We start from the raw sequence: 14452 nt of genomic DNA, 5'->3' as shown, positions 1-14452 counted from the left end.
TTTGTTTAGCTTCTATATTTGTTACAATGTTTCTTAGAGTTGCAGCCCAGAGGCCGGCAAGTCAGGCAGGGAACGTTGGAGTCTGCAGTCACTGGAGCAAGCAAGCCTCATGTTGCTTCCAGCTGCTTGGCTGCCGGCTGCCATCTTGGCTGACAGTTAATTTGCATAAGGATATGCTGATTAGCCAATGGGAAGGGTAGTGGTTGTACGCTAATTACCATGTTTCTCTTTTATTAGTGTAGACTAGAAGCTCGGTGCATGAAAATTCATGCACTGGGGGGGGAGGTCCTCAGCATGGCCTGCCCCCTCTCACAATCCAGGAGCCCTCAGGGGCAGAGGCGACCCGGCAATCAGGGGAAGGCGACGCCCCATCACACCTTTGCTGCTGCCACTGTCGGCAGCACAAGCCTTGGCCGGCCATGGTTACCTGAGCCTTGGGCGGCCCTCGATGGCTGGGCAACCGCCATCTGAGGCTTGCCTGTGCCTCGGGCTGGCCCTGGGTGGATGGGGGGCTGAGGAGACCGGGGGACTCTGGAGGCAGGCGCGCAGCAAGGCCCCAGGGGGACTGAAGGGACTGGGCACCACCATCTTGTGGCTGTGGGCACTGCCATCTTTGAGGGCAGGGCAGTCAATTAGTATATTCCCTCCTTATTGGTTGTGGGCACCACCATCTTTGTGACAGTGTGAGGGTCAATTAGCATATTCCCTCTTTATTAGATAGGATGTAATAAATAGTAATATATACTACGTGTTATAATATTTTGATATATAATACATAATACTATAAAATATATTGAAAATATAAGATTTTATAGTGTGCTGTAATTGTTATGTATTTAAGAATTGGGGAATTCTTACATGAGAATACTCATGAAAATCAAGTAATTTTTATAATTAGTAAAATAATTTGATGAGTGTACTTCCACTTACAAAAAGATAAAGTAGACATACTTTTCCTTATTCCTCCCACTAAATACAACTAAAACACCTGAATATTATATGTGAAACAAAAATAGGAAGACTCTAAAAAAGGCAGACAGACCAGCTAGGAACCTCAGGACCTAAAGCATAACAATGTGGTATGTTCCCTAGGTTTTCTTTTGCCCCACACACAGTGGAACCTCAGTTCTCCAACTTAATTTGTTCTGGAAGGCTGTTTGAGAAGTGATTTGTTCAAAAACTAAATAATTTTTCCCATTAGAAATAATGTAAATTGAATTAATCCTTTCCAGACTTCCAAATGGTTCCCTGTTTTAACTTTTCTTATATACAGTACAAGTCTAGTGTAGTGTTTAATCTATAAATAAACATTTTTAAAACAAAAAGGACATGAAATGTAAATGAAAATATAACAAAAAGAAAATGAAATGTAACCTTAGCAGCACCCTTAGCAACATCAGCACTCTTGATGGCCTCTTTGTTTTAAAATTATGCTAATTGTAGATTTCACCATGCCATACTCAGTAGCCAGATCAGATATAGAAATAACTCTACATACTTTGCAATCATTTCTTTTTAAAGCTCTATTGTTGTTCTCACAACTCTTCTTTTCACTTTGTTGCTATCATGAGCCTTCCTAGGATCCATGGTGATTCAATGTATGTATTTAGTAATAATAAGAAGCAGCAAAAGCAAAAAACAACAACAAAATAAAACAGGAAAAATATTCACAGCACAATTATCTGAGATGTTAACAATGTGAGGTTTAGTGGTAAACTGACTCATACTCTCACATTCTCTCCTTTGTTTGTCACCTGTGAGACATATGACTGATCATACAGGTATCAGCATGGTATCATACAGGGTTGTCGGGTGGAGAACCAAAGTTTTGTTCAACAACCAAGACACTTTTCTGTGAACAAATTGTTCGAGATGGGAGAAGTTCAAAAACCAAGGTTTGACTGTATTTTAAACTGGATGCTACAGAAGTCAGCAACCAGAAATGTCAACACAAATAGATTTTTTAAAAACCCCTACAAAAAGCCTGATCTCTTGAGCCAAAGGACCAGAAACGGGGCAATCTAGCAAGGCAGAAAACTTTTAGGGGGAAAAAAAAACAAACACCACTATAAAAAAGCCAAATACCACAGGGTGAAAAAAGAAATACTGTGGCCACACTCCCATCCACACAGCAAAGGCTAGGTTGAGACCCTAGACTTCCATCTTTGTCAATCTGTATTAAAATATTCCAAAATCCCTACAAGGGTAGTGGCAGAGAAGCTTGAATAAGGAGCCAGGACTTTCATCCCCAATGAGCAGGAATGAGTATCTCTCTTAGGGTGTCACTAGAGACCATATGCAGAGCCTGGATTTCCACACCCATCCGGTAGTAACAAAACACTCCTTCTTCTTCCTGATGGCATAGTGTCAGAGGAGGCATAGTGGAGCTGATGAGACCACCTTTCACCATGCTGTCAGTGGAGGTTGCAAAGGAAGCAATAATAAATAATTCCTACCCCTTCCAGCCAGTAACCAAAAAGGTATGTGTGGAGGTCTAGGGGAAGTCAGAACTCCCACCCACCCAGCAATAATGAGGAGTTCCCTCCGTTGGGTGTCAACAGAGATGATGGAGAGCCTGGACTTTTACACCCATCTGTAGCACCAAGCCACCTCCTTCTTCTCCCAAAGTGCTGTTAGAAAAGTCCAGCTAAATTACAAGGTTTAAATAAGATCTCAAATATCATAATATTCAAAATGTCCAATTTCAATTTAAAATCATTTAACATATGACCAATATGAACTTATACCAAATAAAAAATAAGATGCCAACACTATAATAACAAAGATGGTCGAATTATTTGACAAACACTTTAAATTAGCCATCATAAAAAATTGTAAAAAATAAATAAAAAAAATAGAGTCTTAGCAAAGAAATAGGAGATATAAGGTAAAGCCAGAGGGGAATTTTAGAATTGAAAATACAGTAATCGAAATTTAAAATTTAATGAATGGGCTCAACAAGAGAATGGATGGAACAAAAGAAAGAATCAGTGAACTTGAAATAAAAAATAAGTTACCCAATATCAGCAACAGAGTGAAAATAGAGTGAGGAAAAAAATTAAAACCTTGAGGATTTGTGGGGGAAATCTATTACAGATCTAACATTTGTTTCATTGGAGTCCTGGAAAGGGAGGAGAAAGACATAAATCTACAAATTCAAGAAGCTGAATAAAGCCTAAACAATACAAGCCCAATGAAATCACACCAGAACACACAGTCAAACTTCTGAAAGCTACAGACAAAGAAAAAAATGTTAAAAGTAGCAAGAGGAAACAACTGCTTACCTATAGGGAAAGAACAATTTGAGTGATAGTGGAGTTCTCATCATCACCAAGAGGCCAGATGGAATTTTTACCTTTTTCAAGTGCTGAAAGTAGAGAACTGTCAACCCAGAATTCTATCTCTAGTGAAAATATCTTTAAGAAATAAAGAGTAAATTAAGACATTCTCTGTTGTAGATAAACTAAGATATTTGCCACCAGCAGACCTCTCTTAAAAGAATGGCTAAAAAAAACTCTCTAAACGGAACAAACAATAAAAGAAGGAATCCTGAAACATCAGGATAAAAGGATATAGTAAGTGAAAATACAGACAAATAAAATAGACTTTTCTTCTCTAAGTCCATCTTTCACCATGCTGTCAGTGGAGGTCATAAGGGAAGCAGTAATGATGTTTGAGGATTGAAACAAAAATTAAGACACTTTTCATATGATTCTAAATGCATGTAGAGGAAATATTTAAGACAATTATATTATAAACTAGGGGTCCAGTGCACAAATTCATGCACCTTGAAAGGAACTGTGGATGACAAGGTTGCAGTGGGCATAGGGCGGGTTGTCGCCTCTCCCGCACACCGATGGTGCAGAATAATTGGAGCTGGCTCCAGCAGCAGATGCAAGCAGGGCGGGGACCATCAGTGGATGTGAGTGGTGGCTGCTGCCCCGATCACCCCTCAGGAGCAGGGGGAGGTGGAGAAACCCTCAGGGGAGAACAGGGCAGGCAGCAGCCGCTTGCACCTGCTGACGATGCCGAGCAATCGGGACTAGCTCCGGGTGCTAGCAGTGGGTGCAAGCAGCAGCTCTGGCACCAACTGTGGGTGCAAGGGGGGATGGCGCCATCAATAGATGCAAGTGGAGTGGATGCTGGCAGCAGGTGAGAGTGCCCAGCACGACCGCAGCACATGGGAGCAAAGAATTTTCCAGAGGCTCACCCCAATGACAGCTACCGGTGCCCCACCTTCGTCTGGCATCCCCATTCACCTACTCCACCATACCACCCCAGCTGACACCGATCATGTTCCACACTCTGCCACCTGCTGCAGACACCCGACATGTTCTGCATGCGCCCCCTAATGGTCAGCACACATCATAGCGACTGGTTGGTTGTTCCACAGTTCGGTCTATTTACATAATAGGGTTTTATATATTTAGACTAGAGGCCCGGTGCATGAAATTTGTGATGGGGGTGTTTATCCTTCAGCCCAGCCTGCACCCTCTCCAATCTGGGACTGCTGGCTCCCAACCGCTCGCCTGCCTGCCTGATTGCCCCTAACCACTCCTCTGCCAGCCTGATCACCCCCTAACCACTCCCCTGCCATCCTGATTGACACATAACTGCTCCCCTGCCAGCCTGATTCCCCCCAACTGACCTCCCCTGCAGGTCTGGGTCCCCCCCCAACTGCCCTCCCCTGCCGGCCATCTTGTGTCCACATGGGGCAGCCATCTTGTGTGTTGGAGTGAGTGATGGTCAATTTGCATATTACCTCTTTATTAGCTAGGATGGGGGAAGGTAAAGGGATATAAAGGAAGGAAAGGTTTCTACACTTCATTCAAACTGGTAAAATGGTGATGCCAGTAGACTTATAAGTTACAGGTATATAATGTTATATATACCTTGAGCAACCACTAAAATATCTTTGCGAAGAGATACACTCATAAACACTATAAATAAACAAATGTGAATTCTAAAATATGTTCAAATAATCCACAGGGAAATAGGAAAAAGTAATGAAAAACAGGGAGAATAAAAAATTAAGAAACCCTAACAAATCAATAATCACATTAAATGTAAATGGTCTAAATGCAACAATTAAAACACAGAGTTGGGCAGAATGGATTAAAAACTTTGAACCAACTATATGCTCTCTAAAAGAAAGTCCCTTCAAATGTAATGATATAAGTAATGTTGAACGTAAAAGGAAGGATATATATATATATATATATATATATATATATATAATGTAAAATTTAATTTTAAAAAAGCAGGTGTGGCTATATTAATGTCAGATAAAGTAGACTACAGAGTAAAGAATATTATCAGATTCAGAAAGGGATATTTATAATAAAAGCATGGAACACAGACCAAGATAGGCCATAAAACAAAGCTCAAATTTAAAATAATCAAAATGTGGTATCAGACCTAAATTAAGGCCTGCTATTATGTGCTGCCCTGACATCTAGTGAAATTGAGAAGGCCTCATCTGGTCTAACCAGTAGTTCCCCTCCCCCTGCAGTGTGGATAAGGTCTCCTGGCCAAACAAACCTCCTCACCAACAGAAACAACAGCAGCTTCTGCATGTCCTTGAGTAGCAGGTTTCAGTTCCCTGCCAGCATGAAATTATTCAAACAAACCAAACTTGTCATCCTGTGGGAACTGGGGGCACCCCACTGTCTTGCTACTACAGAGCCTGCCTTCCACAGGCCCTGGTTGTTTACTCTGTTTCCTAGGGCAACCCCCCAGTGGCCCTCTATGGTGTGTAGTGTCCTCCTCCCTCATCTGTGAGTATATGGGACTAATAAACCGCTGTCAATCTCATCTATCCAGTGTAAAGTATCAGAAGTTCAGGTATCCTCTTAACTCTAGGACAGGGATCCCTCCCTCACCAATAGGAGACAACTAATACATATAATCAGAATGTACTCTACCGTGACAAGGAAAACAAACAAATCTGAATAACAGAAAAATATAAGGCCCAGAAGCTAAACAACCCACATTTAAATAATCCATGGGTGAAAGAGAAAATCTCAAGGGAAATAAGAAAAGACTTGGTGAGTGATCCAAGGTGAGAGAAAAATAGAGGGAGGACGAAGTTGAGGATGATGTGAAGTTCAGATGATGAGACAGGAGTCAAGCTAGCCATCATAGATCACTTTAAGGGACCAATGCAGATGGTAGTCAACCACCTGGGAAAGTAGAATCAGGTACAGAGTTCTGAGAGGTAAGGCTGATAGATGGAAGATGTAAAGAGAAAGTTGAAGCAAAACTATAAGGGTGCTGACCCGAAACAGCAGATACAGGCGAATTACCTTCACAGGATGCAGCAAGGAGATCCAGGAGGAAGGGGTGATACTGTAGACTTCCTTCTTCTCATTCACTCCTGGTCTTATGCTTAGCCATTTTAGTGGGAATGCTGACCAGGAACATGGACATTTTAAGTGCAATAATAATGTGATGAAATTTTTTGCCAATTGCTCTGCTCTGGCAACCAGAAGTTATTCTTTTTTAAAAAATTTATTTATTTATGTATTTATTTTTATTTATTTATTTATTTTTTTACCAGATGACTTGAAGGAGTTTTATTTTATTTTATTTTATTTTTTTATTGCTTAAAGTCTTACAAAGCAGAAGTTATTCTTAATAATTTTTTTGCCTCTGTCTTTTATCTGCCCAGAGTTTGTAGATATACAGGAGATTATTTTATACTTTTAATTACAAAGATACAAAGATGAAGCTTTAAAATAAGTTTAATAAATAATTTTTATTATTTTAGAGTTTATTACTTCACTCAATTTCCTAACTGACTCTTTGTACTCCCATCAAGCACCTATCCAGGAGTAAGCCAAGATCATTTCTATCTCCAAATTTCTGAAAGTTAATTAGTTTAATTCCCTACACGGATAACAATAACTAACTTTTAAAAGTTAGTGTGGTGTAATTGAATAGCATGCATTATATGTAGCACATACTATATAATAGATATACAACTATATGTAAAATTATACTTAATATATAAATGTGTAGATCTAGAAAAATGTGCAGCTATGTATATTTTTAACTAAAAGGATAATTATTAGAACGCTATAAACATTTATCTCTGGGTTATGGCTCTCATGTAAATACTAAAAAGGAAAAGAGGTTCTAGTCACCAATTACTGCGCACACAACATCCAGGTCAATTACTGTAAGACTTCGATGGGCATGCATGCACACACACGTATAAGCACACTTAATCCATCTCTAATCCTCCTTCCAGTTTGCTTATCAACATTTTCATCTGCAAAAAAAAATTTCTTAAAATTTTTGCAAAGTCCTGAGACCAGTTAACATCATGCACCACAACTAAAATGTGGTCTATGTGTTTTGGGATAATGGAGAAAGATTCATATTCTTCAAAAGAATTATTTTGTGACAAACTTTTTTGTTGTCCTTCCTATGCCATTCTAGGAGCAGGTAAAATAGTTTCAACCACTTTCCGATAATTGTTTGGGGTCCAATTGTGATAAAGATTATAAAAAGTTATTGCATTAAAAATCACTCTCCAGTAATTCTCTATTTTTCATTCTCTATTTCCCTCTTTATAGCATATATGAATCAATTTAACACAAAAACACACTAAAAACATTCTAAGGTGCAGAAGGGAGAGTATGTCAAGTGTGGTCAATAAGTAAATACTGTATTTATAAATATGCTCATATATACTCTATTATACCATTTTTCCTGTTTAATAAGCATTTTGAAGACCACCATTTATTTTTAAATATTTAGGAAACGTTTTGGTACCTTAAAATAAGGAAGTAAAAGAGAGTGAAGGAATGTATAGGTTATACAAACTTGCCATGTATAAAAATACTGATGCTATAACAATTATTTAAAAAGTGGAGTGCAAAATTGTACAAATATATGGAATTGTGAGATCACAGCTAATAATCTAAGCATATCAAATGCATATGCAAATCTAAGCATAGTACAGCATAAAGACTACAAGAAAATATATCAGAGAGAGAATCGAAGATGGCGGCATAGGTAAACACCGGAGATTGCCGCCGTAAACAACCACTTCAAAAATACAACTAAAAGTTGGAACGGACATCAACCAGAACCACAGGAAGGCTGGCTGAGGAGAGACTCTTCAACTAGAAGCAAAAACAACAGCATTCCAACGCTCAGAGGAGGAAAATTTAAAGGTACGGTGGTGCGGTGGTGAGGTGGTGCGCGTGCAAAGCGGGCTGGCGGCTGAGGGCGCGGTTGTCGTTTTCAATCAGGAGGGAGCCTCAGACTCTGGGCTACAGATCCGGGCGAGTCTCTAGGGACCCAGACTCAAACAGGAGAAGCGGGACTGTCTGGCTACGGCCCCTCCGAGGTTTGCAGCGGTTGCTGGGACAGAGAGGCAGAGCCCCTGGGGACGGACTGAGAGCGGCCATAGCGGCTCCCTCCCCCCGCCCTGTTGATCCTGCCCGCCCAAGCCCTGCGCACAGCCATTTGCCAATTGCCTCAGGCAAAGGCTGGATTAGCGCCTCCCCAGAAGACAGACGTTTTCCGCTCAGCTGATTCCTACAGCCAGTCGGCCTGGTGGTCAAATCCCTCTAGTGTTAACTACAACAATTAAGGCTTGGATAGAACAAGACTGCGCACAGAGACCACAAGGGGGTGCACCAAGAAAGCATAAAAGATGCGGAGACAAAAAAACATGACAGAAATGGAGGATATGGAGCTAAGAATCGCAATTTTGAGGGCTTGCCATAAATTTGTGCAGAGCCTCACGAAAACTAATGAGACCCTCGATGCTACAATAAAGAAATTAGAAAGTAAGCATACACGGACTGAAATAAAGAATATTATACCCAATAGCAGACCAGAGGAGCTCAAGAATCAAACCAAAGATTCGACAAAAAACACCCAATTGGAAAAGCAAAATGAAAAAAGAATCCGAAAGTGTGAAGATAGTGTAAGGAGCCTCTGGGACAGCTTTAAGCGGACTAATATCAGAATTATTGGAGTGCCAGAAGATGAGAGACAGCAAGATATTGAAAACCTATTTCAAGAAATAATGGCAGAAAACTTCCCCCACCTGGAGAAAGAAATGGACTTACAGGTTCAAGAAGCGCAGAGAACCCCAAACAAAAGGAATCCAAAGAGGACCACACCAAGACACATCATCATTAAAATGCCAAGAGCAAAAGACAAAGAGAAAATCTTAAAAGCAGCAAGAGAAAGAGGCTCAATTACCTACAAGGGAATACCCATACGACTGTCAGCTGATTTCTCAACAGAAACTTTGCAGGCCAGAAGGGAATGGCAAGAAATATTCAAAGTGCTGAATACCAAGAACCTACAACCAAGATTACTTTATCCAGCAAAGCTATCATTCAGAATTGAAGGTCAGATAAAGAGCTTCACAGATAAGGAAAAGCTAAAGGAGTTCACCACCGCCAAACCAGTATTATATGAAATGCTGAAAGGTATCCTTTAAGAAGAGGAAGAAGAAGAAAAAGGTAAAGATACAAATTATGAACAACAAATATGCATCTATCAACAAATGAATCTAAGAATCAAGTGAATAAATAACCTGATGTACAGAATGAACTGGTGATTATAATAGAATCAGGGACATAGAAAGGGAATGGACTGACTATTCTTGGGGGGAAAAGGGGTGTGGGAGATGCGGGAAGTGACTGGACAAAAATCATGCACCTATGGATGAACACAGTGGGTGGGGAGTAAGGGTGGAGGGTGGGGTGGGAGCTGGAAGGAGGGGAGTTATGGGGGGAAAAAAGAGGAACAAATGTAATAATCTGAACAATAAAGATTTAAAAAAAAAATAAAAATAAAAAAAAAAAGAAAATATATCAAAGTAGTATTTGTTAGAGGTGAACATATAAGTGAATATTTTTCCTTAGTCTATTTCTGTTGCTCCTAAGTTTTCTATAATGAGTTCACTTCTGTCTAATAAAAAAATTAACCTTTTATAGATAAAATAAATTGTCCTTCAAATTTAAAATTTTTAATTTAAAGGAGTCACATTTTTTGCTTAAATTTTACTTGGAGATAGTTTCTTCTAGGAGAGATGTTGAACCTTTTAAAAAAGAATTTCTACTGTAAGCCAATATTTTTATACTCTAAGTTCTGTAACATAAGAAATTTTATATTTAGCCGAAACCGGTTTGGCTCAGTGGATAGAGCGTCGGCCTGCGGACTGAAAGGTCCCGGGTTCGATTCCGGTCAAGGGCATGTACCTGGGTTGCGGGCACATCCCCAGTAGGAGATGTGCAGGAGGCAGCTGGTCGATGTTTCTCTCTCATCGATGTTTCTAACTCTCTATATCTCTCTCTTCCTCTCTGTAAAAAATCAATAAAATATATTTAAAAAAAAAAAAAAAAAAAAAAAAAAAAAAAAAAAAAAAAGAAATTTTATATTTAATCCTGTGGTAGAGCTGGTTGCCAAGGTACTGAATTACCAGTTTATATAATACTCAGATAAGGCATGATTAGAAATGAGGCAGAAATTTGGGGAGGTTTTTTTAAATAAATAAATAAATCAAAGAAAGAAGGAAAGAAAAGGGTGGGGAGGGAAGCCCTGATAAAAACTGGTAAATATTGAAAGGTGAACATGGCAATGATGAGATATTGTTGTGTGCACAAAACCAAACCAGGACAATAGCACAAAGTAATAGCCTACAATAATATAATAGTCATTAGAGTGAGAAAACTGGTGTTCAAATTCCTCTCTGCTCTTTACTGTGATTTTCTACAAGTTATTTATTCCTATTGACCTTAGCTTCTTTATCTTGAATGGAAGATAATTATAACTACTTCATAATATTGCTTTAAAGATTAAATAAAGCAAAATATACACACATGAAAGTCCCTGTTTTGAAGTACATGTTGAGAAAATGTTTCCTTCTTATATAATTAATAGGAGGTATTCAAGAAATTATGTTCTTAAATGCATTTTTATACATAAACCTTTTTACCTTTACTCTCTTATCAGTTCAGAATGTATTTGTCTTCAACTAACAGAAAGCCTAGCCTAACAATGATCTCAGATGATGAGATGTATGATGGAGATGACCATCAGCTTTGGCTCAGCTGCTCATTAAAGCCATCAGAGGTCCGGTTCTTTCCACACTGTCCTTAGTGGGTTGGCTTTCAACCTCATGTTTCTTGCCTCATGATCACAAGATGACATCACCTAAAAATTTAAGGCAGGAAGAAAAAATAGAGACAAAGGACTTTTTCTAAGAAGATTTATGTTTTTATTTGAAAATAAAATCCTTCATGAGAAACTTCTTAACATCTCAATTAGTAATACCTGGTCAAATGACTGGTCAAGGGGAATGAGATTTTTTAAGTGGTTTTTTTTCACAACTTTATTGAGATAAAACGTACATACCATATAATTCACTCAGCATAAGTATAAAATTTACTGATTTTTAGTATATTCACAAAACTGTACAATAATTACCATAGTCAATTTTAGAATATTTTCATCATCCCCAAAAGAAACCCTGTACTATTAGCAGTCACTCCTCATTTCCTCCCAACTCACCCAGATCTAGGCAACCATTAATCTATTTTCTATCTCTACAGATTTGCCTATTCTAGACATTTCATATAAATGAAATCATATAGCACGCTATATTTTGTAACTAGCTTTTTTCAGTTAGCATAATGTTTGAAGGTTGGTCCATCTTGTAACATATAGCATCGCTTCAGTTTTGTTTTGTTTTGTTTCATTTTTTTGCCATATAATATTTAATTGTATGGCTATATCACATTGTATTTATGCATTCATCAGTTGATGGGCATTTAGATTTTTTTCCTTTTTGGTTATTATGAATAAAACTTCTATGAACATTTGTATGCAAGGGTTTTTTTGTTGTTTCATTTTTTGTTTTTATTTTTTGTTAATCCTCACCCAAGGGTAATTTTTTCCCCATTGCTTTTTTAAGGAGAGTGGATTGGAAGGAGGGAGGGGAAAGAGAAAGAGAAACATCGATTGTTTGCCTCCTGCCCACACCCAGACTGGGCCAGGGATCGAACCCACAACCGTCCTTGGTGGGTAGTTTTGCAGTGAACATCTGGTCAGAATTTTTAACCAAAATAATTTCAGTTAAGTAGGATGGTATTTGTCTTCTTTAGAGTATATGGATTTCTTATGCTTGGAGAAAGTATAGAAATGTTTAAACAATCAAAATTATAGTATTAATATTTCCAGATTGAGAAATATTCTATCATATTTAGTCATATTGACAGAATGTTTAAGATAATTTGACCTAATATAATGACAACCTTGCAACTCCAATTTAAAATGCATATTTAAGTAACTCAGATAGACTTCTGATTTTAAGCTAAAATCATATTAAATTCAGTTTAGTATTAAAAATTTTATGATGTATAAGAGATAAAAATATTTTTAGTTGTTGTTGGATCAATTGAAATACATATACTTTAAAACAAAATTAAACTTGTTAAATTCATAAGTGCAATATAAAATGTTTGAAAGTTTAAACACTTTAGCTAAATCTGTACATATAACCAAACTATATTTGAAAATCTCTTCAAAGTAACTTATATAATTTGCTAGACATCTAAATAGAATAATATTTGTAAAATAAATTTAAAATCCATGAATTGCATAAAACTTTTATTTAAAGTTTGTCAAAAACTTCATGTCAGTAGAAAGAAATTTAACTCCCAAAATATTTTTCAATGAGTATTCTGGCTCACAGAAGTAGACTGAAGGTAGCAAGCTTTCCAATAGACTTCTGAAAGTTCATAAAGTTTATAATTTGTTAAAACTCAGTAATTAAAATTTATGCACTTGATTGATTGTAAATTTTATATCAAAAGAAGAAACTGCACCAATATTGAATTCTAATTAATGTTACACCTGCTAAAGTACTTAGGGGGATCCCATTGTTGTCTATAGTTTATCTTAAAATACATACAGAAATGAATTGATTGATGCACACAGGGATGGCTAAATGGTAAATATGTAAAACAGGTATAGTAAATGTTAATTGTAGAATCTTCAACTAGGCTATCTTTTAAAGTATAGATATCAAGATATTCCAGGACTTTTATAAGGAGTATAAAATATAGCTAACCTCAAAGTCACTGTTACTCAATGTTATTGGGTTGAAGAAGATAAATAATACTGAGAGTTGCCTGATGTATATGCGGTCTATCCTGTCTGTAAGCAACCTATACATTCTTCAGGATTAAACCAGATCATCAGAAGGGTGAACTCAATTCTTCTTGCCTTTCTCACTTAGCATAATTGAATTTCTTTTAATAGAAGAATTTCTTTTATTTTGAGATTATGATATCAACCTGCTTGTATGTGAATTGTGAGGAACAAATCTATGAAATTTTATATATTTTTTATTGATTTCAGATAGGAAGGGAGAGGGAGAGAGATAGAAACATCAATGATGAGAGAGAATCATTGATCGGCTGCCTCCTGTACACCTCCCTATTGGGGATCGAACCCACAACCGGGGCATGTGCCCTTGACTGGAATTGAACCTGGGACCCTTCAGTCTGCAGGCCAACGCTCTATCCCCTGAGCCAAACCAGCTAGGGCTAGACATACTTTCTTGATCTAACCTAGGACCCTGTCCACTGCATTGTCACATAGGTTCCTCTTGCTGAGGACCCAAGGGAGGAAATTTGGGGACATAATACTAGGAAAATCTGTGTTCTGACCTTTTAAGTATTTTAGGAATCATGTAAATAATCATATCTCCTCCTTTTGTGTTGGCTGCTAGAAAGTTCAGAGTTATATCCACAGTCTTCTAAATACTGCCAATCTTTGTGCTCCCCTTCTCCCATTGGAGACTGACCTCTCCTTTGATATTTTTTAAATTGTGGTAAAATTGGCAATACAACATTATATATATATATTTCAGGTGTACAACATTATAATTTGATATTTGCATACAATATTCAGTGATCACCACTGTAAAACTAGTTACTAGCCATCATTGTACACTTGATCACATTCACCCATTTTGCCTTCTCAGTAACCTCCTTTTCCTTTGATAATTGCCAATCTGTTCTCTGTATCTGTGAGTTTGTTTTTTAGATTGTACTGTATTCTACTTTCTTATTTTTATTTTACTAGGTTGCCAGGACTGACCAGTAGACCCTGAGCAATGAATTACTCTGACACATGTTTCTGTGAAAGAGAGGCTAAGGAGCTGCTTGGCAGGAGGCACCAAAACAGCCCCAATTGCCTGCCTCCTTAGGTTTTCACTGTAACAACAGCTTGAACTAAAATTAACCTTTAGATACAATCAGCAGGGTAAGTATCCTTGAGAAAGTACATGCTTCTACAAGGTCATGTCTAAAGACTAAACACAGAGATTCCAGCAAAACACCCCGGGGCTCACACTTGTTTGGAAAAGTCAAGGCAGGGGCTGCTGCCTTCAGCAAGGCCCCCTTAAGAGGCC

This window comes from Myotis yumanensis, unplaced genomic scaffold, assembly GCF_028538775.1.
Source record: "Myotis yumanensis isolate MYYU_CA2020_CCGP unplaced genomic scaffold, mMyoYum1.0.hap1 SCAF_2, whole genome shotgun sequence".
NCBI classification, from domain to species: domain Eukaryota; kingdom Metazoa; phylum Chordata; class Mammalia; order Chiroptera; family Vespertilionidae; genus Myotis; species Myotis yumanensis.
This window is presented reverse-complemented; position numbering follows the sequence as displayed.